We start from the raw sequence: 23253 nt of genomic DNA on the forward strand, positions 1-23253 counted from the left end.
GTCAGGCAAGGGCGGGGGCAGAAAAAAAAATCACACACACAAAAAAGTAAAACCAAAACATTCTCCCTACCTCCTTGCCCAACTCCTGCATTAAAGCCATGGAAAAAAGATCTATCCATATAATATATCCATATATATAAAAGATCTATCCATATTATATATCCATATAATTTCTTATCCATAGACAACCTCTGAAAAAGGTTAATCTGCTTAATGTGTAAGTCCTGTAACTTATAGTTATGGTTTCTACTTGATATATTTTGTATAGTGTTCCACATTTAGGTTTTCTAAAGAAATGGCCCCATGGATAGAACTGATTCCAATACCTACGACATTTTAAGGGTTGGGTTTAGGGCTCAGTACAATGAAGTGGAATGACATCTAATTACTGATGTGCAGCCATTCAGTTCAGCTAATTATGATCCCTGGAGTTTAGTCATCATATGTAATTAACTTTCACTTTCATAAAAGCTTAATGTGCTGCAAAAGCAGCAATGACTGTGAATGTTACACTTCAAGATTACTGACAGAATTCAGAATGAATTCTAAAAGACAATTTTTCTCACTAAGTGTTAATATAGCCATCTGCTCTTAAACAATGTAGATTTGTTTTAATAGGAGCACAGATATCATTATCTATGATTTTTTTTCTGTCTTTTTTTTTCAGTTTCATGGTCACAGTAACCACAGTATAAGCAAGTGGGAGAATAATTCAGCCCTGGACAAGCAATCATAATCTATTCAAATAAAACCAGCAAAAAGACTGATGAGCAATATTTGAAAGGCCAGCTGGGTTTTCTTTTGCTTTGTTTTTTTTTTTTTTTTGTTTTTTTTTTTTTTAAAGAACATCTTTCAAACCATTGTAATTACCAAAACAATTTGATTTGTATTTCTATAGCACCTTAGTAGTAACTATGAAATATAAAGGTCCATATACAGCTATTTACCAAAAATAATGGTTTTATAGAAAGCAGGTTCACCATCTCATGTGTGTTTAGTCAGCTTTTACTGATCTTTGTTACAGACAAGGGAAAATAGATCAAAGCTCTTAAGTGAAGTCAGAGAATTGTAGCCAGTTACAGCAAAATCTTGAGTTATGCTTAGCAAGGCAATTATCTGTATGATATAATACAGTCAAGTGCAGGGATGTACCAATTAGCTCTGACTGAATGGGTGGGGGTACCAGAGCACTGTCACAGTTTGGTGAAACTTTCTAATCTGGCTAGAATAATCCATTTCTCAATAAAGTGAAGTTACCAGTTAGCAACATGCTCTCGCAAATACACCAAACAGATGTATTCGGTACAACCCTGGAGAACCCGAGTCATATACCCATATTTTTTTTATTTATGATACTTGTGTGAGTTACTGCTGAACAAGAAACTGATTTTAACAATATTGATGGCACTGGCAGAGCTCAAGCTCAGGCAGGGGAGGCAACAGTCTCTTGGCCATGAGACAAGCACTGAAACAACCTGAGCCCAACTCCAGCTAAGGTGAACTCAGGCCAGACCTAAGACTGCACTCTTGGGTCAGGAGTACAGATTTTTATAAAAACATGGCAAAATGGTTTTTACTAGACTACAGTATAGTATCTGCATTGCCTCATTGTATGAAGAATTGTAAGTCCTAACTAACTAAACCAACAAACAAACAAACAGAAAACAAAGAAGGTGGTAATAAACCCAATTTACCTTTACGAACCTATAATAAGCCATAGAACACCTTTTACAAATGCAAGAGAACATAAATTTGGCCAACAACCAGGTGGAGTTGCCAATGGCAGCAATATGATGGAAATTATAAAAGCTGCAAAGTTTCTGAAACACTCTGGCATTCTTTAAGTAGTCTAGCCACAGCACAGAAAATCAGGATAAATCAAGAAACCACAGGGTAACAGAGTTAGACTAAAGTTAGGTCTGATATACCTGAAAAAATGTTCATTGCATATTTGTGCTGTTGCAGATCTATGTTAGAGATGAACTAAAATTCTATTGACAATAAACTAAAATTGTGCTTTGAGATGTTTCCCTTTTGAAGCAGAATCTCATTTGTGGTGAAATTCCTATTTGTAGAGTCAATGGAGGGATTTAACTGAAAATTGGGTAAGGTTTCCTACTATCCTGGCTACCTCATAGAATTTCTTCTAAAAATTAAGAACTTACACACACATTTATTTAAAACTTTCTTACATTATTTTGAATTTATTTTAATAGTCTTTGTGTAAGTATTTCAACAGAATTACTTAAAACTCAGTTCTGTAAGTTATTTTTGTGTCATCATGGCAAGTCTTTCAGCCTCTTTCTAGAAGGCAGAAGGTGTCTGTCAATCAGTTGGCTTGAATCTTACACCACAAAACTTCAAAGTTAGGGCCACCATTTTAATGTGAACATAATCAAATATTGGAACAAGAGCCCAGTATCCACTGTGTCTCCATAGTGATTTTTCATGTCTGGATTACTGTATAGAATTACAGTTGCCTTACATATGACCTCCCTCAGCCAAATTGCATTGTTTTGTTAATGTTAAACCCTAAGATAACAGGTTCGTACAGCTATAAACTGACAAGAATAAATGGCCTTAGGCAAGCAAGAAGACAAGCAAATCATTCTTGTTTCAATCTAGTCATAAGTGCAAAGAATCTGTGCAATTATGATTTGGCCCTTGAAAAGACTCAGTAAATATTTTGTTATTCTCCTCTGTCATGTTGCAAGACCTCACTAGAATAAAGTTGTGGGATAACTGCAATCATGTAGTTTTACTGTTGCCAACCTCAAATACAGACATGTTTAAAGGTAGGTTTTAGTGGCTAGGATGCTCTTAATTTCAGACACAGGCAGATTTAACCAGTACAATCTTCAATTAATGTTTTCTTTGCATTGATTAGGGGGCTTTTGTTTCATTGATCCCTGACAACCAATTACCGAATTCCAAATACAGACAGGATGTAGAGTAAAGCTGGTACATCTCATATAGCATAAACTGCAATATTTTAAATAGTATATGTGCTGATACTTGCTTCAGCACCCTGAAAATTGTTTTTCTTATTTACTTACCTAATTCCAGTAATGAGCTCCTTAAATGGATTAAAGTAGTTCAAATGTACCTGATCCTCAGAGAAGTGGACTGCTGGGCTTCACCCTGCGGTATATGCAGATCAATGTATCCCTGCTCTTTTATGTTTCCCTATTCTTTCACAAGTGTTGTGCCTCATTAACTAGTGTATTAAAACAATTCTCAGCATTCTACTTTTCAAGATTTATCACCTTCCACCAAATGTATGTGTCTCCGGTAAACTTATCCCAAGTGTATTGATCTGCATTTTCCAAGGGGAATGTCATAATCTTTCTTTTTTTCCTAATGCAGTTTAAATCATTCTTTGTACAACCCTGCATGAGCATGTATAACTCCTTTCCATCTTGAATTCTTTATTAAGTTACTCATTACTCCAAGATTCTGAATGGCAATATTTGTTTGTGACATTAGTTTGGAATAGTGACTGTGGCTGCTAATGGGAGCCTTTGTTTCTTATTCCATCACAAAGCTGAGGTAACACTGGGGCACACCTCCCTATTAAAAGTTCTGAAGCACTCCTGAGCCTCATAGCTGTGCAGTAGGCTTAATGTTATAAGTTTTAGGCTTAAAATCTGAATTCCATTTAGTATCTGTTGAACCTCAACATCTATCAATTCAACTCTAAACTGCTATTTTATCTGTTTTGATTGACAATATGACACCACCAGTTGTGTTGTTGACCATATCTTGATATGACTTAGCCTTGCCAGCTTGGTGAGCTTTACTGGACCTTAGACATTAAACCTGAGAAAACTCTCTGAACATGCTCAATATTCATATGGCAACTCTACAAGGCAAAAGGTATTCTTTTCTGCTCGTCACTGCCATTCAATAATGATTTATTATATAGGGCAGTATACCAACCAGTGCAACACTTGGTACTGCTTTCTTTTCCCATTCTTTAAATAAAATATACTGGCTTGTTTAATTTCTGCTTTATTAAATGAATTGTTATCTAATAGGCTTAATAGCTCTCTTATGGCACTATTAGAAATGGAAATCATAACGAGTAATTCTAGAATTATTATGAGGAAGTGGTGCTTTAATATTGCTCTCTGTTATATCAGTCACTATGGTAATAAAACAAATCCTTTAGTGTATTTATTTTCTCTACTGTTCAATATCTATCTGTTAAGGCTGTTCCCATATGGTATTTACTATCCTCAGTGGCTTAGACCTTTCACCAATAATATATGTCTTCAGACTCTTTCAAACTTTTCTGTGAGTGCTATTGATTTCTGTAGTCTTCTTTATGATTACAGATTTTTATTTTTTGTATTTTCTTTAGTATTTACCAAATACCACTTTTTTTTTAAGTTCAGGATTGAATCTTAGGTACTTAACAGGACTATGCTTTGAAAAGAGGAGAAATATAAGGACAAGTTTATTTGGGGGTGATTTTTTAACATTTTAAGTGCAAATATCTTATCTACCTACCTGCCTGGGCCCTAATTGATAATATTTCAGGCCATCAGATATGTTTACTATCTTTCTGCACCACATTGCTACTGCTATGCATTGTTTGTATATGTGCAGTCTTGATTACAGGCTTCTCTTCTGAGCCTCCAGAGGTATCTGGAGTCTTAAATGACAAAATTTGAGGTCACACTTTATTGAACACATCTTCCATTAACTACCTCCAGTACATCAGCAGCCATCAACAGTCTAATGAGCTAAGTTGTATTGAAAGGTCCCACACAAACAAAAAGGAGAAATCTTGTGGCTAATTTGTCATCTTTACTAATTAAAAGTGATTGCTTTTCCTTAGTCTCAAATAAAACCAGTATCTTAATTCAAAGATATTCTATTTTAACTAAGTTCTGGGATTAGCAAGAGCAGTCTCTATCAGTTTCCACAGTAGCATTTAAAATAAACTTAATGCAAAAACAGTACAGAACTCTTTTATCTAACCAAACCTATTAGGCAGGGGGTTGGGGTCTGTAAATGGCTATTAACACTAGTACAGAAATGATAGGACTTGAAGAATGACAGTATTATTCAAATTGCATTTTTAAAAAAACCCTATATTTTTTATTTGGTGAGTGTGGTGTTCAAATGAAATCAGTCCTGCGCATTTGTTTTGGGTTTGGATGGGATGGAATTAAATTTCCCCATATCAGCCGTCACAAAGCTGTGCTTTATATTTAGATATAGATATTTGTATATAGATAGAACATTCTTGATAGCACACCAGGGTTTTGGATGCTGCCGAGCGTTGCTCACACAGCATCAAGGCTCTTTCCAATCTCCCTCCTCTCTCAAAGGCCAGTCGGCTGGGTGTGGGCAAATGGTTGGGATGGGACACAGCCAGGACAGCTGACCCAGACTGACCAAAGGGATATTCCATACCGTATGACAACATGCTCAGCAAAAAAAGCTAAAGGGGGGTTGGGGGGGTTGGGAGCGAGGGTGGATGGGGCATTCATTATTAAGGCATTTGTCTTCCAAAGCAACCGCTATGCATACTGAGGCCCTACTTCCCAGGAAGCTTCGCCTGCTGTTGGGAAGTAGAGAATAAATCTTTTGGGTTTTATCTGTTTCCATGCACAGCTTTCGCTTTTCTTTATTAAACTGCCTTTATGTTGAGTCGTGAGGTTTTAATCTTATTTTCTCCCCTGTCTCTGAGGAAAGGGAGTGAGAAAGCGTCTTGGTGGGCACCTGGCAGGCAGCCATGGTAAACCTAAGACAGTATTTCATAAGCACAACCCTCCCTGTTGACCAGATATTAAACTGATTTCATGGATTTTGCTCTATTGGTGATACCATCTGTCCAGTAAGGTGTAAAACCAAATACATGAACAAAAGTGATCTTTAGAGATCCAAAGGACATTTCAGTGAGAGCAAAATTCTTCGTTCTGGCAAAACACCATCAGGCAATTATGTCTGAACTGTTTAAATTCCCCCTATAATTTTAACTGCATATAAAATTCTACTTTAGTTCCCATCTGCATCATTACTGTGTATTAAGGGGCAAACACTTTATTTTACCCAGTGGCAACTGGAATGATAAAGGAACTTACCATATCATAATGTTATATCTTCATTAACAAATATTAAAATCTTGAATAAGTTCAAATGGTTAGACTACTTAGAAGCACAAAATATTCTCTATGGCCCTGAAGAACATTGACTAAAATCTGGTTTTATGTGGATAACACTTAATTATTTTCATTCTTTCAATATCTACCATGCTAAGATATTGTTCAGGATTTAGCCTGGCCCCTGCTCCATACAGATCTCTTGCAAGAGAGACTTCACAAGGTGCAGGTCACAGCATCCTCTTGGTTTGAGCACTCAGTCCATGCTAGCACAAGCATAAGCAACCTGAAAGGCAGCTATGTACACAGGAGCTGGGTGAAATAAACAGTAATCTATTCCTGGGTTCCTCAGAGCAGCATAGATGTTAGGATAACACATTTATTTCATAACCATTGCAGTGTGATTTACACAACCTTTACTTGCAAGCACAGATAACTGAAAACTTTCTAGTCCTACACTTGGCTGTACCCTAACTCTGGCCATGGGAAAATAGATACTGCTTTATTTACTAGCAAAGGGATGAGAATGCCATCCCATTGCTATGTCTTCCCCCAGTGGTTTCATTGCAAAAGCTGGATGGGTGTCTACTTTGCAAAGTGATGCTTATTCCCTCCTTAAGGTATTTCTAAAACAGAAAAAAGGCTGTTATACTTTGATTTACTGTGAACTACTGGAGTAACAGGTATATCTTATTTCTTCCTGCAGATTGGAAAACATCTTGTAAAAATAAGCATCGTTGCCTATATCTCAACTTCTATAAATTCCAACTAGATTAAGAATACATGAATATGTATTTGCCTTAAAAATCATTCATTTTTCTGACATTTAGTATATTTGTACTTTATTTGTCTATAGCTCAACTTTACAACAAAAAAAAAAGAGAAGACACAATTAAGGTGGTTGAACATGGCATTATGTTGTCCAGAGGGGTTGGCCTTCATCCTTAAAGAAATTCAAGACCAGACCAGGATGGGGCCCTGGGCAACCTCCTTTAGCTGACCTACTCTGAACAGAACTAAACCCTCTCCTGAGGTCCTGGCCAACCTCAGTAATTCTGTGACAAAGGTAAGGCAAGGACTGGGGCCAACATTTGAGCCTGGGCCCAGGCTCCAGTTCCCTAGTCATCTTAGTGGCCCTTTGTTGTATTTGGAGGGGCACTGGAGGGATGAGCACAGCACCAGAGAAAAGGGATAGACACCAGGAAGTTTTGTGTAGCAGGTTATCATTGGTGATAGGAGAAAAACTGCCAGAAAAAAACTTTGACTCTGGGTATGGGGAGAGCAGACTGAGCTGCTGAAGGAGCTAACTAGTAAGGTCCCCTGGGAATCTGCTTTTGAAGGTATTGTGGTCCATGAATGCTGGTTACTTTTTAAGAGCCATCTCTTCAAAGGAGGAACGGCTGAGATCACTTGGCTTGTTCAGCTTGGAGATGACTGAGGGGTGACCTCACTGCAGTCTGCAACTTCCTCAAGAGGAGCAGTGGAGGGGGAACTGCTGATCTCTCTCCAGGGACCAGCAACAGGACACAAGGAAAGGGAATGAAGTTGCATTAAGGGAAGTTTGCACTGAATGTTAGGAAAAGGTTCTTCCCTGAGAGGGTGGTTGGTGACTGGAACAAGGTCCTCAGAGAAGTGGTGATAGCACTAAGCCTGTCAGAGTTCAAGGAACATCTGGATGACACTAGTAGTCATGTGGTTTAGTTTTAGGTAGTCCTGCAAAGAGCAGGGGTTGGATTCAATGATCCTTATGGGTCCCTTCCAACTTGAGACACTTTATGATTCTATGATTCTATAATTAATGAGACTTTTCTGTAATAGATAACTTGGACTGTTAGACTGTTAAAACATTAATCAACCATAATTCTTAGTTCTGCACGTGTTCCCCTTTTCCCCATAAAAAAAGTTTGGAGAGTAACAGCATAGACATCTATAACAACTACAACTTTATCTCTGCCAATCCATTCACTTAGAAAGATCTCTCTTAGGTCATGTTATTCCTGAAGTCATTTCAGTCATTACTGTTTCAATTTACTAACATTGGTGACCTCAACACTGTGTAATCCTCCACTCTTTTTTCTCTGATTTTCCTGACGTCAGTGTTTTTAGTTTGTGTTTAGCAGTTGTACTCCCATGTGTCAGTTCCTGTACCTTGTCTTCAGCCTCAGCACTGAATTCCAGTTTTCCCACTGTACTGCACAACCTGTGCTTTCGATTATAAGCATAGTATTACCTTATACAAGTATAGGTATCTTTAATCATATCAGGCTTCCTAGTTCTTAGTCAATGTTACTTTCACATTTTACTGCTTTCACTTATTCTTTTGTTCACAGTTAAATCTGGATTTGCCTGGTTTCCGTCCCACTAAAATACTAGATGTGGGAAAAATCCTAATTTTGTGCTCTGACTTGCTAATATGAATTTTCATTTCTTAATTGTGTTCATTGAATTCTCAAAAAGCTATTTCCTGAATTATTTAAGTGATCTAAGTTCCTCAAATACACTTCTCAACCCAAGAATAAAATCCTGTAACAATGTTTTTGATAGCATTCTCTGAAGCAGGTATTTTCCAAATCTTGCTCTGCCTTTACATTCTGTAGGAACAGAAGGCATCACACTAAATGTAATGGGAGTCTCCATTTCTTCTGCTTTTTCTATGATTCCGTATTATCAATTTTTATCCAATTTTATTTTTTCTATTGAGAACTATTTTCACTGCAAGTGCTTCATACCTAGATGATTTGTGAGACTAATAAGATCCTGTCTCTAAAGAGGAGAAAATACAAAGCAAATCAAAACAAAGTTTAAGCTAGAAAAGAAAATGGAAGCCTCTTGAACAAAAAATAATGAAAATAATTTAATTCTTATGGCATTCAGGCATTTAGTGCTATTGACAGCAGTCGTAGAGTGGCGAGAGTAAAAAAGCAGATTAGGAAGTAATGTCATAATTTAGATGGTTTCAAACAAACCAGATGTATCAAAATTAATCTTGAAATACTTAGAGAAATGCTTGTAGCAGAGATGTAGCTGTTCTTTTTGAAAAAATGATGAAAAATGAGTGAGATTCTAGAAAATAGTGTTTCTTGCTAAAATGGAAAGAGGCTGTGAATTATAAATTCATGGTTTTTTTTCTTTTGTCCTCAGAAATATTTGGAAAAAATGTGCCAATATACAGGATTTATATTCAATATCAGCCAGTAAGGATTCATCAGGAACAAATTATGTCCATACAATTTAATTTTGTTCTGTGGCAGACTGGCAAGCTTAAGGGTTGAGAAACTATTGAGAAATATGATATGCTGTGACCATAGAAAAGATTTTGACATAGCCATACTTTATATCTGTAAAAAAAAAAAAGGGAAAATAAAATAGTAGGATGCACATTCGTAAATGGGTGCAAGACTAGCTGCAAAAATGTACCATACTATTATCAAAGGGTTCTTTGCCACTTGAGGATGAGTAAGGTGACATTTTCTGCTTGTTTATCTTGGACAAGAGTTGCTGAGTATTTTCTTTAATAACCTAGGAAATGAATTAATTAGTCCTTTTATTTTCCAAGTGACTTTTACCTCTCTCAGCTTGTGAGGCTGAAAACCACAAAGGATAGTGTAAGAATTCCAAACTGTCTTGATAATTTCGAAAGATCTGAACAAAAAGTATTCAAATCAGTAAACACATTTAGGTAAAAATAATCACACAAATACAAAACAAGGAAAGAAAAATCCAGCTAATAGTTCTGGCACATGAAAAAGAAAATATGACAATGTGGCGTATAAATAGGAATAGTTTAGTATTTGCGGCAGCATCAAGTCCACAGCAGCAATACTGAACCCATTTCTGAGTGCTACATTTCCTGAAAGGTTTGGGCTAACTGGGGGAAGTCAGTGATAATTACACGTAGCTAGGCTAACAAGATATTTATTGAATTTTACTTAAAACATAAATTTGAAGATTGGGTTTGTTTATTCTAGAACATAGAAAACTAAGGAAGAGATAAGGAGTTTTTACACTGTTCAACCTTTCTTCAAAGAGAATAGTAATTTTTCCTCATGTCTGCTGGAAAGTAGTTAGAAAGTAAAGGACTCCTTCATCAGGGAATACTTTTAAAAATTTCCAGTAGTAAACTAGAATGTGGTAGATAGTTCTCATCAGAAGAGTTTACGAGAACAAGCATCTGTCAGGAATGTAATAGACACAGATTCTGCTTTGAGGCAAGGGTGGACTTGAAGACCTGCTAGGTTCATGCCAAACTTCTTTTTCTGTGGTTCAGTGATTATTTTCAGTGTTTGAGTCGCTATACTTTTTTATAGTGGCAGAAATACACATCCAAGCTGTACAAACTCAGCCTGAGTGCAGTGTCTTCTATAGTCAAAACTTTCATCCTAAATCCTTCTATAAGACAAGCTGTTCATAAGATTCTTCAAGGCCATGCACTTCTATTAACAGATTTAGTGCTGATTCGTTTACGATCTTTTTCATTGATATATATACTTAAGAGAAAAGTAAGAAAGACTGCAAAAGTGTGCTAGAAAAAAAAGTTTTGGAAACAATCACAACATTTACAGGAATGAAAAAAAATTATTAATAAACCCCCTAAAACTATCAGACAGGCAGGTTAATGGGAGAAGGCAGATAGTATCAATTCTGATGTTGCAAACCTACAAAGACACCTACGATGTCAAAATGAAGGTGGTTCTTTGAAAGTAAGACAGCCACACAAACTCACGTGATAGAGAGAATGAGTAGTAGAGAAATGTTTTAATCAAATCATGAGAGCATACCTGAAAGTTCTGAATATTTTGGCATTGTGCAGATACAATCAGATTTTTAAAGATTTCCCGTTGCTGATTATCCATTAACCTATGGAGACCAGAAGCTAGCAATCATATCAAGGTGACTTGCTAACCTACCAACTAACTTGAGTTTATGAAATGCAAATGAACTCTGCATTTCAGTTTATCATTTATAAATGAAGCATTAGAGTATTTACAACCTTGCACAAAATTGAAAAGAAAATTGAAGAATTGAAGCTGCAATGTGGCTTGTCAGTGGTTAATGGAAGAGAAGTACAGGAAAGCAAGTTTCAGGGACAGCAGTTATAGGACTGGTTTTGTGTACTCTCAGCTGCTGGGGATTTTGCAGTTAATTTGGAGAATGCCTCTGTTTTTCTGCATACTAGGCTGTCAAAGAGTCTGTTACTGAATGTTGCTAATGCATATGTTGGTGTTGGTATCAAATTAGAATCTTCAGTTTCTCAAAGTCTGTTTGTCTGAAGTATTTTTTTTTGCTTAACTGTTAAGAGCAAGGGACTGGGTCTGGGATCTTCTATACCTCTCAGTTTCTTTATTTTTGAAGGTTTATAAAACATCCTGGTCATTTAGAAGTGTTTGTATAATATTATCATGCTAAACTTCAGACACAGTCTTCTCTGCTTTATTAATTTGAATAGAATTTTATATGGGGTGTTGCTATTTATTGGTTAGTGTTCCCTGTGTGTGGCTCATCTTACCTTCAATAACTTTAGAGGTTAGATATTAGGGTGAGCTAGTCATTGAGGCTCTGTCTTGTAATGTTGATGGAAAAAAAAAATAAAAATCAGTACCCTCAAAAGACCATTAAGTTCAACTCCAAAAAGCTTTTAAAGAGAAAGTGGCTTGTCTTTTGGAAACATGAATAATATTTTAGGTTTGAGCCTAACTTCAAGCTTAAAATGAAGTTAGATGAGTTGAGTAGAAGCAAGCTGACTTGAACAAATAATTAAAATAATTAAAATAATGATTGTTGCTATTTCTCCCAATACCAGTCTTGCTCCAATATCTTTATGTATTCTTTATTGACCACAAGCAGATACAATGTCGTACAGGTTTAGTGCATAATGTGCTAGGGAGGACAATTTCACAGGAAAGTAGTTATTTTCTATATGTAGATTGGTTTATTTACAACTAGTCCTAGAAAACAGTTCTGATCATAAATAAAATGAAAAGGTTGTTTCCCCTCAAATCTTAGTGAAAACCTGCTTCATATTACTGGGAATCAATTTTGCTTAAATAATCAATAATTGGAGAGCAAAGATGGTTTTCATCCTATCTAACTTTGGCCGCCTAAACAGCCACTGGTTGTGATTACTGAAGCATTAGTTTCCAATGCTCTTCAAGATTCCATACATTACCTATAAAGCTAACAGATCTGAAGCACAATAAAACCCTACAGATAATCCATACTTTTTTTGAGAAACAGTTGTAGGCATGAGAGTATCTGGGTACATATCAAAAGCTACTACCTGTCTCTGCCTGGGCAAATATTTGATGACATGATTTAATGTGATATGAAGACATTTAGGTGCAGTTGTCTAGACATAAGTATCCAGATATTTGTTAGAGGTCTAAGCTTCCATTTATAGCCAGTAGAAATCTAGCCAAGGGTATTCAGAAAGCTATATAGCTGGCCACCCAGCAGATGTTGACTTTAAAATGTGTTGAATTTCTGTCTACATGCATGGAATGTACTGACCAGTGGTGGTGTCTTGGACATATGTAGGTAGCTAAATTTAGATTTAGTCCTGCACTTGGCCTGACTTGTAAGCTTAATTACTTTTGACTTAGGGAGGTAGGTATGTACTGAGAAACACTGCCTATCATAGGAGAGGAAAATACTCTGTCAACTTATTTGCAGAAAAAAATGCCCAGATGACCAACTTTAAATATACACTGACAGCTAAATGTTAGCTAGTGTCATGGACATCACTCTAAAAGACTCTAGTACAAAACAAGACAAGAATAACTAATCTGGAACACAGAACGGAGAGGGAGAGAGATTAATTTGATCTTCACTGTCCTGCTGCCAATGACTGTATTGGAGTGGAACTACATTTTGTCTAAACTAAGTAATCTTAGCAAGAAGGTTTGGATAAGTTATACCTACTTAATAACAGTGATTCATACAGTAAAACTAATTCAAGAACATGATTCCTAGGACTGATCTGTCCTCAGGAAAATAATTTGCTACACGTAATACTTCAACTGTGCCTCCATCTATAGTCTTAAAAAAAAATCACATATTAACTACATGTCTCCTAAAGTTTCAAGTTTTATTCCCAATATAAGAAAAATAACTTGAAAAAATATCTGCGCACCTTCGTGACATTTTTAAAACAGATATGAGTTTTCTTCGTGTACACTCCAGCCAGTGAAAATAGATGAACTTGCCCTAATCCCAAAGTGATTTCTTCGTGGTTGTAAGTCATGAAGGTAAGAACGTTGGCTCACTTGTATGCTGACATCTCAACATCTTGACTACTAGTTTAAGAACAGTTCATGTCCAGCCACCTTGGAAAAAGGATATAATTATTAAGATTTGCCTAGAAAAGAAAACACAACTGTACGTTCAGTATAGGAAAGGAACCAGGAAACTTGCTACATACTGCTTTTTAATTTGAAGCTTTTTAAACCAAGGATACATCTTCATAAATCTCAGTTTGGAGATTATAACCACTTGCTCTAGCCATTCTTTTTGCTCACTGACAAGCTGCAGCTAAGGCAGATAGCCAGATTGCTTAAAAATCTTTTTGCAAGAAGCTATACTGACATCTCCTAACCCAGTACTATACTTCAGGCTCACACCAATGATAGCATTTAACACAGAGTTTAGCTGGGCCATATTTATTACCAGAGGTCTCTGGACATGTGTAAAATCCCTGTAAAATGGAAGCTTAGAGCTCTAATTTCTAGCAAAACTTAGTTCATATCGAATCTCAAAGCCAATGTTATGGTTGTTTATTCTGCACTGATTATTGTGCTGTACTTGCTTTATGCAATCTAAAAGTTGCATCTAAGCTTTACGTATACAAAGATGCATAAATCACTATGTTTGCAAGAGCAAATTAAGATTAGTGAACATTTAGAGTTATTTATCAGAAGTTGGTGGGCTTACTCAACACATGAGCTTTTAGATGAGGATTTCTATAACTGTTGACATCCAGGTGACAGAAGCTGTCTGGATGTCATGGAAATAGATAAAAGTTAACACATTTTTGTTTAGACACTTGAAAGCATTCCACAAGCCTATGTGCTTTTTGGATGACTGACTACAGTCCAGTGGATAATGACAGAACAGTTCTCTCTCAAAGGGAACTTTTAGAACTAAGGATTCTTCATAAGATAATGTTAAAAAAACACTTGTGTGGCAATAGGGTTTTTCTACGTAGTTTTATAATAACTTTTGTTTTCTTTAATTTAAACATAAATTGATGGAGTAAATTTGTATTATTGAAGACAATACCAAACATTCATTTTCTGGGTTCAATTTCATTCTAAACTAGCAAGCACTTAACACTGTCAGCCCCCTGTGCTTTTAACTGAATAAAGGTCAGATAATCAGACATCTGAAAGGACAGCTCATTTATCATCCTTTGATAAATGTGTCAGTAGCTAATCTTTAGCAGTGGATAATAACACCACACAATGAAAAGTTAATGGATTCAAAGCACTGAATTTGCCACAACAAGGATGTAATGATGATGTAGAGCAGAAAGTTCAATTTTATTCCATATTTTATATGAAATTATATTTGTGGTTGAGAGCATTAATTGCCACAATCAAAACATTGTTCTGACAAATTGTGTTCCACAGAGGTTAAGACTGATCTTGATAAGAAATCATAATTATAGAACTGATTGAAGTATTATTTCAACAAACAATTTTAGAATTTCTATCCAATCCACCTAACCGATGAAGCCTCACTAGTTTAAAAATTATTAAATGTTTTTTGCTAGAAGTTAATTACACCATTTTAGTGGCACATATTCTGATTTATATCTCATTTATTATTAATCTAAAATAAAAACTAGTCTATAGTCACCCTAGACCTACAGCTGACATTGAGAGTATAGCTGTCTGCCTCAGGTCGTACTTTGTCAGCTCCATACAGGTGTTTCTGGTATTCTAAGGCATCACAAATGACCACGTCTAAGTCACATCTGTTTAGAAGAATATTTATTTTCTCAGAACATTAGGAATCTTTTTTATATTGTTTTGTTTTTATCTAATTTTTTAATTATTGTAGAATGTAAGAAAAAGTGCTGAAGATAGGACATAAAGAACGATGATGCACAGGAGTTATCAGGTTCATGTATTCCTTGAATTGAAGGCAGAAGAAAAATGTCTAATTTATAAGTTTATATTACTTGAGGTACACAGAAGGCAGGTCTCAACCTCCCTTTGCCCTCATCATCTCTCTCTCTCTCCAGAAATCCATGACAGAATCATATGAACAGGAATAGTTGACTATTTTTTGCTAAAACTCAGATTATGGCAATTATGGTTAAAACTACCAGGGTTCATTGGCCTACTGTCCAGGCTGAAGGGCCTTAAAGATTACTTAAAAATTTATCAAATAGACATTGAATTTGTGACATACAAAATTAACCGAAGCACTTAAAAACCTCAGTAACAATATATCAAACAATCAAAACATACAGAAAACACAACAATAATTTAGGTTAATTGAAACTCATGTGCTTGCTTCAATGCTTTTGCTTCCAGTATGGGGTTATATGAAAGTCCACAAACATAATAGTGAGAGACTGTAATGGGAAAACTCCTACAAACTGAAGAAAGCTTTTCACACTCGTAGTAGAACCAGACAGAATAGCTTTAGTGGGACTGCTCTGAAAACAGTCAAGGCAACTCAGTATGAACAGCAGAAAGAGAATGAAACTTTTGATATTGAAAACTTGGCTAAATACCATTAGAGAAAGTACGTTTTAGGGAGCAACATTTTCTAAAGCTAAACGTAATTTTTCTGAGCATATACATTTTAAACAAAGAGTTAGAAATTTTAGAAAACATATTCCTAGGTTCAGCTGCAGTGCTAGGTGCTTGGAAGTCTTATTTCTGCTCTGCTACACATTTGTCATACTCCACACAGGAGGCCCTGTTAAAGCTTACAAAGGCGACAGTTTCTCATTAAAATTACAGAGATGTGTTTAGCTACTGCCTGATTCTGACTACGTGCATCACATAAAATCCAAGCAAAGGGTCAAATTCTGTTTCTATCAGTTCAGTCTCAAAACTTTAAAGTATGATTATTACTGACTCACAAGCAATTACTTTAATCTTGCTTTACGATACAGTTCTGCAACATATTCAGGAGGGCTTTACAGATGATTGGTCTGATTTGAAATGTCCTTCCAAAAGTTTAAGACATTGTGCATTTACTGATGTATAATATTCTACCAAGCCACAGTACATTAAAATCTGTCTTTCACTAGTGTATATCACTGGTCATCTAGAAAGGGGAATAGAAAGAAAAAAACACGGAAAAGCAGAGTGGTTTAAAATTAAACATTGTCTTACATGGGTGGTGCCATGTGCAGTCTTCTACCTTGTTTTTGTAGATGTTCTGTCACCATGAGGCTTCAGTCTGACTCAGAAGCTTAAGAATCATTATAATCATGATGCACGTCTCACTAAACAAATATATTGAAAACTCCTTGAAGGAAGTAGGTCTGGGATTAGATAACAATAGGAACTATGGGATAATATGAAAATGAACAAAGCTGATAAGACTTATTTGTGAGAGACTTGGAAAACATACTATATTTTATGGTTACTTGTGTCCTTTACAATAAACAAATCACTCCATTCTTTATGTTGGCTTGTTTCAGATGGATTTTCCTACACTTTATTACTGTCATTATGATTATTGTTGTTATTATTATTACTACTTCTGCTATTGTTCTGCAGATAAAGTACTGTAAGATGAAAAACCTGAAAGATTTGGAGACATGCAAAATAAAATCTCAGACCATAATGTCTTTGAAAATAATGTAAGAAAGTATAAAGTGAATTGCAATTTATGCAAAACCATAATGAAAGGAGTTAACCTCCTAGCCTGAAGTCAAATTAATGTCTCCTCATCTTCTTGAAAATTATTTAAAGGAAAAATAAATAAATTATCTCTGCAGCAAATTTATCTTCATCCCTAGGTGTCGAGCTACATGTGTCTGCTGTGACAATGCTTACTGTAGACAGCAATGGGAAAATCAGTTTGTTTGATTTTTTTTGGTGGTTTTTTTTCTTTTTTACATTGTTTGAATATTACAGCTTTGCCTTAGAATTCATACCAAAATGTTAAAAAAATATAGTTCTTTCTCCAGTTTTTCTTTTCTTCAGCTATTTTGTCCTTGGAGAATTTTCCTTTCTTGTTTCATTTTTTGTTTTATTCTTGCTCATGTAAGTGTATCTGGGATGATTTTCCATCCCTTTAAATTCTGTAGAATGGAAATGGCAGCTTTGAATGAAAGGTAGGCATCTTAAAGTTTTCCAAGAGCTATTCTATCTCTTCCCAACTCTTATCTACTTGGCTTTTAATCTCAGATGGAATGGCTGAGTTTGAAAGGGGACTTTGAAGGTCATATTGTCCAATCCCCCTGTTCAAGCAGGGTCACCTAGAGCCAATCATGTCTGCAAGTACTTGTGGTTGCATCCCAACCGGGCCCACGGATTTAGGTATGGCCAGTTTGCTTAAGTATTCACTGATCTCATCCTCTTCCACTAAGGGTAAGTCTTTCTTGCTCTATAATTTTTCCTCATCTCCAAGTCCTTGGATTTAAAAGAAAAAAAAAAAAAAAAAAAAAAAAGAAAAAGTTTTGACACAAATAGGGGGATTGAGAGCACCCTTAGACAGTTATCCATTGACAACAAGCTGAGTGATGCAGTTGATTGTCTTGAGGGAAGGGATGCCATCCAGAAGGACCTTGACAGGTTTGAGGAACAGCCCTGCATGAGCATCATGAAGTTCAACAAGGCCAAGTGCAAGGTCCTGCATCTGGGTCAGGGCAATCCCCATTATCAATACAGACTGGGGAAAGAATGGATTGAGAGCAGTCTTGAGGAGAAGGACTTCGGTATACTGTTGGATGAAAACTTGAACATGATCTGTCAATATGTTCTTGTAGCCCAGAAAGGCAATCATATCCAGGGCTACATAAAAAGTGTGGCCAGCAGGTGATTTTCTTCTACTCCACTCTTGTGAGACCCCACCTGGAGTATTCTGTCCAGCTTTAGGGACCCCAGCACAAAAGAGAGATGGATCTGTTTGGGAACAAATTTTTTAGCAGTGCCTGTTGCAATAGGACAAGGAGTAATGGTTTTAAACTGAAAAAGGGCAGATTCAGACTAGGTATAAGGAAGAAGTTTTTTTACAATGAGGGTGGTGAGACACTGGAACTGGTTGCCCAGAGAAGTTGTGGATGCATCATCACTGGAAATGTTCAAGGTCAGGTTGGATGGGGCTTTGGGCAAGCTTGTCTGGTCAAAAATCCCCCTGTGAGTTGCACTAGATTATGTTTAAAGGTCCCTTCCAATCCAACTCATTCTATGATTCTGAGTCCTGAAGGCCAGTCTCACTAGCAAAGAGTGAAGAAGGCATTCAGTAAACCAGCTTTTGCCGTGTCCCATGCCACCAAGGCCCCTGTCTCATTCAGTAGTGGGCCCACATTTCCCCCTAGTCTTCTTTTTGCAACTTATATACTTACAGAAGCACTTATTGCTGCCTTTGACGTCCCTTAACTAGATTCAACTCCAGGTGTTTTTTGGCTTTCCTAACCACACCTTTGCATGGTCAGTGTCTCTATATTCCTCCCAAGTTACATGGCTCTGCTTCCACCTTCTGTATATTACATTTTTACATTTGAATTTTGCTGGAGCTCCTTGTTCATCCCTGAAGTCCTCCTGGTATTTTTGCCAATTCCCTTCTTGTTGGGATAGACTGCTCTTAAGCTTGGAGAAGGTGATCCTTGATTATCAACCAGCTTCTCTGGACCTTTCTTCCCTCTAACACCTCATGCCACAAGACTCTTCCAAGCAGATCCTTGAAGAGGCCAAAATTTGTTCTCCTGAAGTCCAAGGCTGTGATCTTGCTTTTTCCGTGTTCTCTCCTGTCAGGATCCTGAATGAAACCATCTCATGATCATAGCGGTATATATATCAATGTGGCTGAAATCTCCCATGAGGACCAAGGATTGCAGTTATGAAGCTACTACTAGTCTGAAGAAGGCCTCATCTTCTTGCTCTTCCTGATCAAGCAGCTTGTAGCAGACAATGTTACCCATACTGGTATGTTCCTTAACCCTGACCAACAGATTCTCAACTGTCTCATCATCCATCCTCAGGTACAACTCCATGCATTCCAGCTGCTGTTTCCCACAGGGCAATTCCACTCTTCATCTTCTAGGCCTGTTCTTCCTGAAGAGCACGTATCCCCCCACTGCAGCACTCCAGTCATCTGAGCCATCACGCCACATATCCATGATGCCAAGAAGATTGTAGCCCTTGAACTGCACACAGATTTCTCATTCCTTGTGCTTATTCCCCATGTATGTGTGGGAGTGTACAGCCACTTCACAGAGGCATCCCAGCACGCTGATTTTTCAGAAGGGGTCTGTGGGGTGTTTCCCCATATAATGATGCCTTTTAGGCACTTTCTTACTTACAGGCAAATGCTTGTGACCAAACTTAAGCCCTGATTTATTCCCTTTTGTTCACATCATCCCAGGCCCTTTGCTTGTCAGCCCTATCCATTACTTCATGACAGGGCTGCTGGAAACTCTGCCTCCCTCACCACTCCCATTATAAAGCCCTTCCGTTAGATGATGGTCTTCCACCCTATTGGTAAAGATATCATTGTCCCACTTAGTGAAGTGGAACCCGCCTCTCAAATAGATGTCGATCCTCAGATGGGGTCCCCGATCATAGGAACCAAACCCCTGTTGCTGACACCAGCTCTGCAACCAGTAGTTGACATGCAGTACCAGCCCCATCCTTCTCAAATCCTGTCCTCTCACCAGCAGGACTTAGGACAACACCATGTGGGCCCCCCATATCCATGACTACCACCCCCAGACTTCCGTGGTCAATTTCGACACTCTCCACATTGCCCCTAGCAGGCCCATTGGTGCCCATAGGGAAGAACAGCAGCGGGCAATAATCATTCAGACTTCTGCAGCCTCTCCACAAGATCCCAGATTTGGGGCCCCAATCAGCAGACTTCTGCAGATGATACATCAGGGTGGCAGATGGGTGCCTCCAACACCCCACCACTGCCACCACCCCCAGCAGGGATTTACCACTACTGTCACTTGCCACTTCCACCTGATGCTTCTCTAGCTCAGGGTCAGCGAGGCCAGATGCTTTTCTTGAAAGCACCTCCTCCTTCAGCTCCTCCACCTCAGCTTTGAAGGCAGTGAGCCCGTTTCACAGGTGCAAGCCTTCAGGTAGAACAGGAAGCCTCCCTAATCAGGGATCTAGTTCTTTAGAGGGTTTCCAGACTCTTCACAAAGTTCCTGGAAGCTCAGGAACATCCCAAAGAAACAGAGCCCAGAAACTGCTGTGCAAATGGCTGCCTCTGTTAGCTGCATTATCATTTCATCAAGGTATCTTTCCTGTTACCATCCTGTTATCCATCTATGATTAGAAGACCCTATTCTGGTAAAAGATGTATTATTGCCTAAAGTTTCATCATAGCTTATGGTTTGATAGAGAACCACCTGAAATACCCAAATCCTTAACTTAACTGAATTCCCTCTCTCCCAAGCCTGAAGAGTTAGCTGTAGCAGTAAATTAAGTGTTTAAATTAGATTATTTGGTTTCACCCTGTTTGTGAAACTGAAATGAATCAAAGTGAGAAGGATGTTTATCACCTGGTGCTTTAAGAAGGCTTTTCGTGTTTTTTATTCTCTCATACATGGGAGCTTTACAGACTTCTGTATCTCTTGAAAGTATTCCTTTATGAAAAGACACTGCAAAACAAAGTAAGTTGAAAAATTCTGATTCCTCCCAGGTGAAACACAGAACTGAGGTCTCTCCCTTCTTGGGAATGTAACAGGAGTAGGCTGTTACATTGTGACAAAGCAACTTTCTATCACAATGTTTCTTCTTGAGAGAATAGTTAGGACATATGCTGCTTTTGAGTGTGGTTTTGGTGTAGTATAAACATGGATTGGCTTGGGTTCTGCAAAGAAATGCAAACACAGACAGGTGTGTTGGGATTTCCATATAACAACTAGAGGAATGCAGGCAGTGATCTCTGGATGTACTTAAAGCCCAAAACTGTACACAATGTGACCCAGAAGAAGCTTTACTGGTGAAGGTGAGTCACCACTAGACTTTCAACCGACTAAAGAATAGGCTTTCATCCCTTGTACTCCTGGGCTTTGATGTTCACAGGTCCTTTATGTTGTATTTTTTGATTCCTCTGTGCTTTTGTAAATCTGAGTCTCAGGAATTAATTTTTACTGCATTTCTATTCTGAGTTGTTAAGGAAGAAATATAGATGCTAGAAATGTCTGTCTTGTTTTCTCATGGCTTCTGCTACTGCATTTCCATTAGCAAGGATGAAAGAAGAAAGAGTATACAAAAAGTGATGACTAAACCTTTTTGCTATAATTTTAAGTCACATTTGATATAGCTGTTAAAGATATGGTAATTTAATTTGAGGAGCATTTTGTTTGTTTCTGGCTTTGTCAGCTAGTTTTATCATTGCCATAATTTATATATAAATTTAAGCAAGTTGTCAGCTGCAGCAAAATTATTTACCTGAAACATTTTATTTGCCACTTTGTGCTGTGCCCAAATATTTTGCATTTGAAAAAGGTATTGGTATGCACGTGATTGTTTATATAAAGCCCTTCTTATCCTCCAAATATGTCTCACACCCTACTTTGGTGATAAACAGCATAACTGGCATTGTCAGATTCAATAAAATAAAGGTTTTCTGTTGGTTATTGGGCTATTTAACCATTTAAAAGAGCTAGAAAATATTTTGTTGAGTATAGATTTCTTTTACAATGCAGTTGTGCTTCTAATGTTTAACAAATAGAATCTATTTGTTTCTATTGTGATTAATTTCATAGAGAGAGATTCAAGTTGAGAACCTAATGCAAGCTGAATTAAATCAGAAAATACAGATATCCTTAATTGTCCATGGCCAGATCTATATAGATTTACCTAGCCCTTCTTTAGGTTAATAGCACAGACATTCTTGTAACTAATTAACTCACTAACCCATTAGTGATACCCACTATTTTTTGGACTTTCATGTTCAGCCTGAGACACTTAAAAACATGGAAGATTGAGGCTCTAAGAATATACTAGTTCCAGCCAACTCAGAATATGCTAATTAGAAGTGTAGTTGGAAAATGCTAATTGAGACCTGTAGGAGACTATATAGCAAAGCCACTCATCTCAGGAACTGATCTGCTGGCCTGTGGAAAATGTATCACTATGTGCAGAGAGTACATAGAGGTTTAGAGAACATAGGTATTAATTACTGAAAGATTAATTACTGAAAGGCATTTTGATCAGGAAGTCCTCTGCCTACTTTTTTTTTCTTTTTTTTCTTTTTCCAAATAGACACAGAGGTGCATATAACACAAATATAATAGAAAGATGCAGTAGAGATCTGCCTTCGATTAAAAAGATAATATTTTTTTCATTATTTCTTCTAACATATTCTTATCAACTCGTATATACTACTTGGATTTATTTTCCAAATAATAAGTTTATAAACCTTTACAGACATACCAATAAATAGCTTTTGAATTATGAACAACTGTCTGATCAATAATGAGGATAATGCCAAAGAATATATAACAATCAAAACAGAGTGAGATATGGTAAAATGAAGAAAAAGATAATTTCCATTCTTAGGTGTAGCCAGAAAGAGTTTCAAAGCATACCTTGAGGCTGACATAGATGGAGTTTACTATGTATGTGGTCACCTGTGAACAGTTTCTACAAAATTCGGTGAAGGGCATTTATCATTCTTCAATTAAAATGTCAAGTCTAATTAGACTTCCCCTCAACACACTGTATCTTATCACAGTGGTACAAGGAGAAAGACTTTCCCTTGAATTACTAAAAAGCAAAGAGGGCATCTGTGAAAGCTCCATGAGAAGCAGGGGAGCCTTTATGTAGGGTTTTAAAGTGCAAAGGAGTTAATCCATCAGCTGTTTACAGCCCATAAAGCATCTATGGATTTGATACTCTACCTGGATGAAGGAGAGGTTCGTTCCCATAAGACTCCAGATCAAATTTTCTATGATTAGGGGAGCTGTGTCCAAGACTCGCAGGTTGTTCTGATAGTG

The sequence above is a fragment of the Falco punctatus genome (assembly GCF_963210335.1).
Source record: "Falco punctatus genome assembly, chromosome: 6".
In the NCBI taxonomy this organism is placed as follows: Eukaryota; Metazoa; Chordata; class Aves; order Falconiformes; family Falconidae; genus Falco; species Falco punctatus.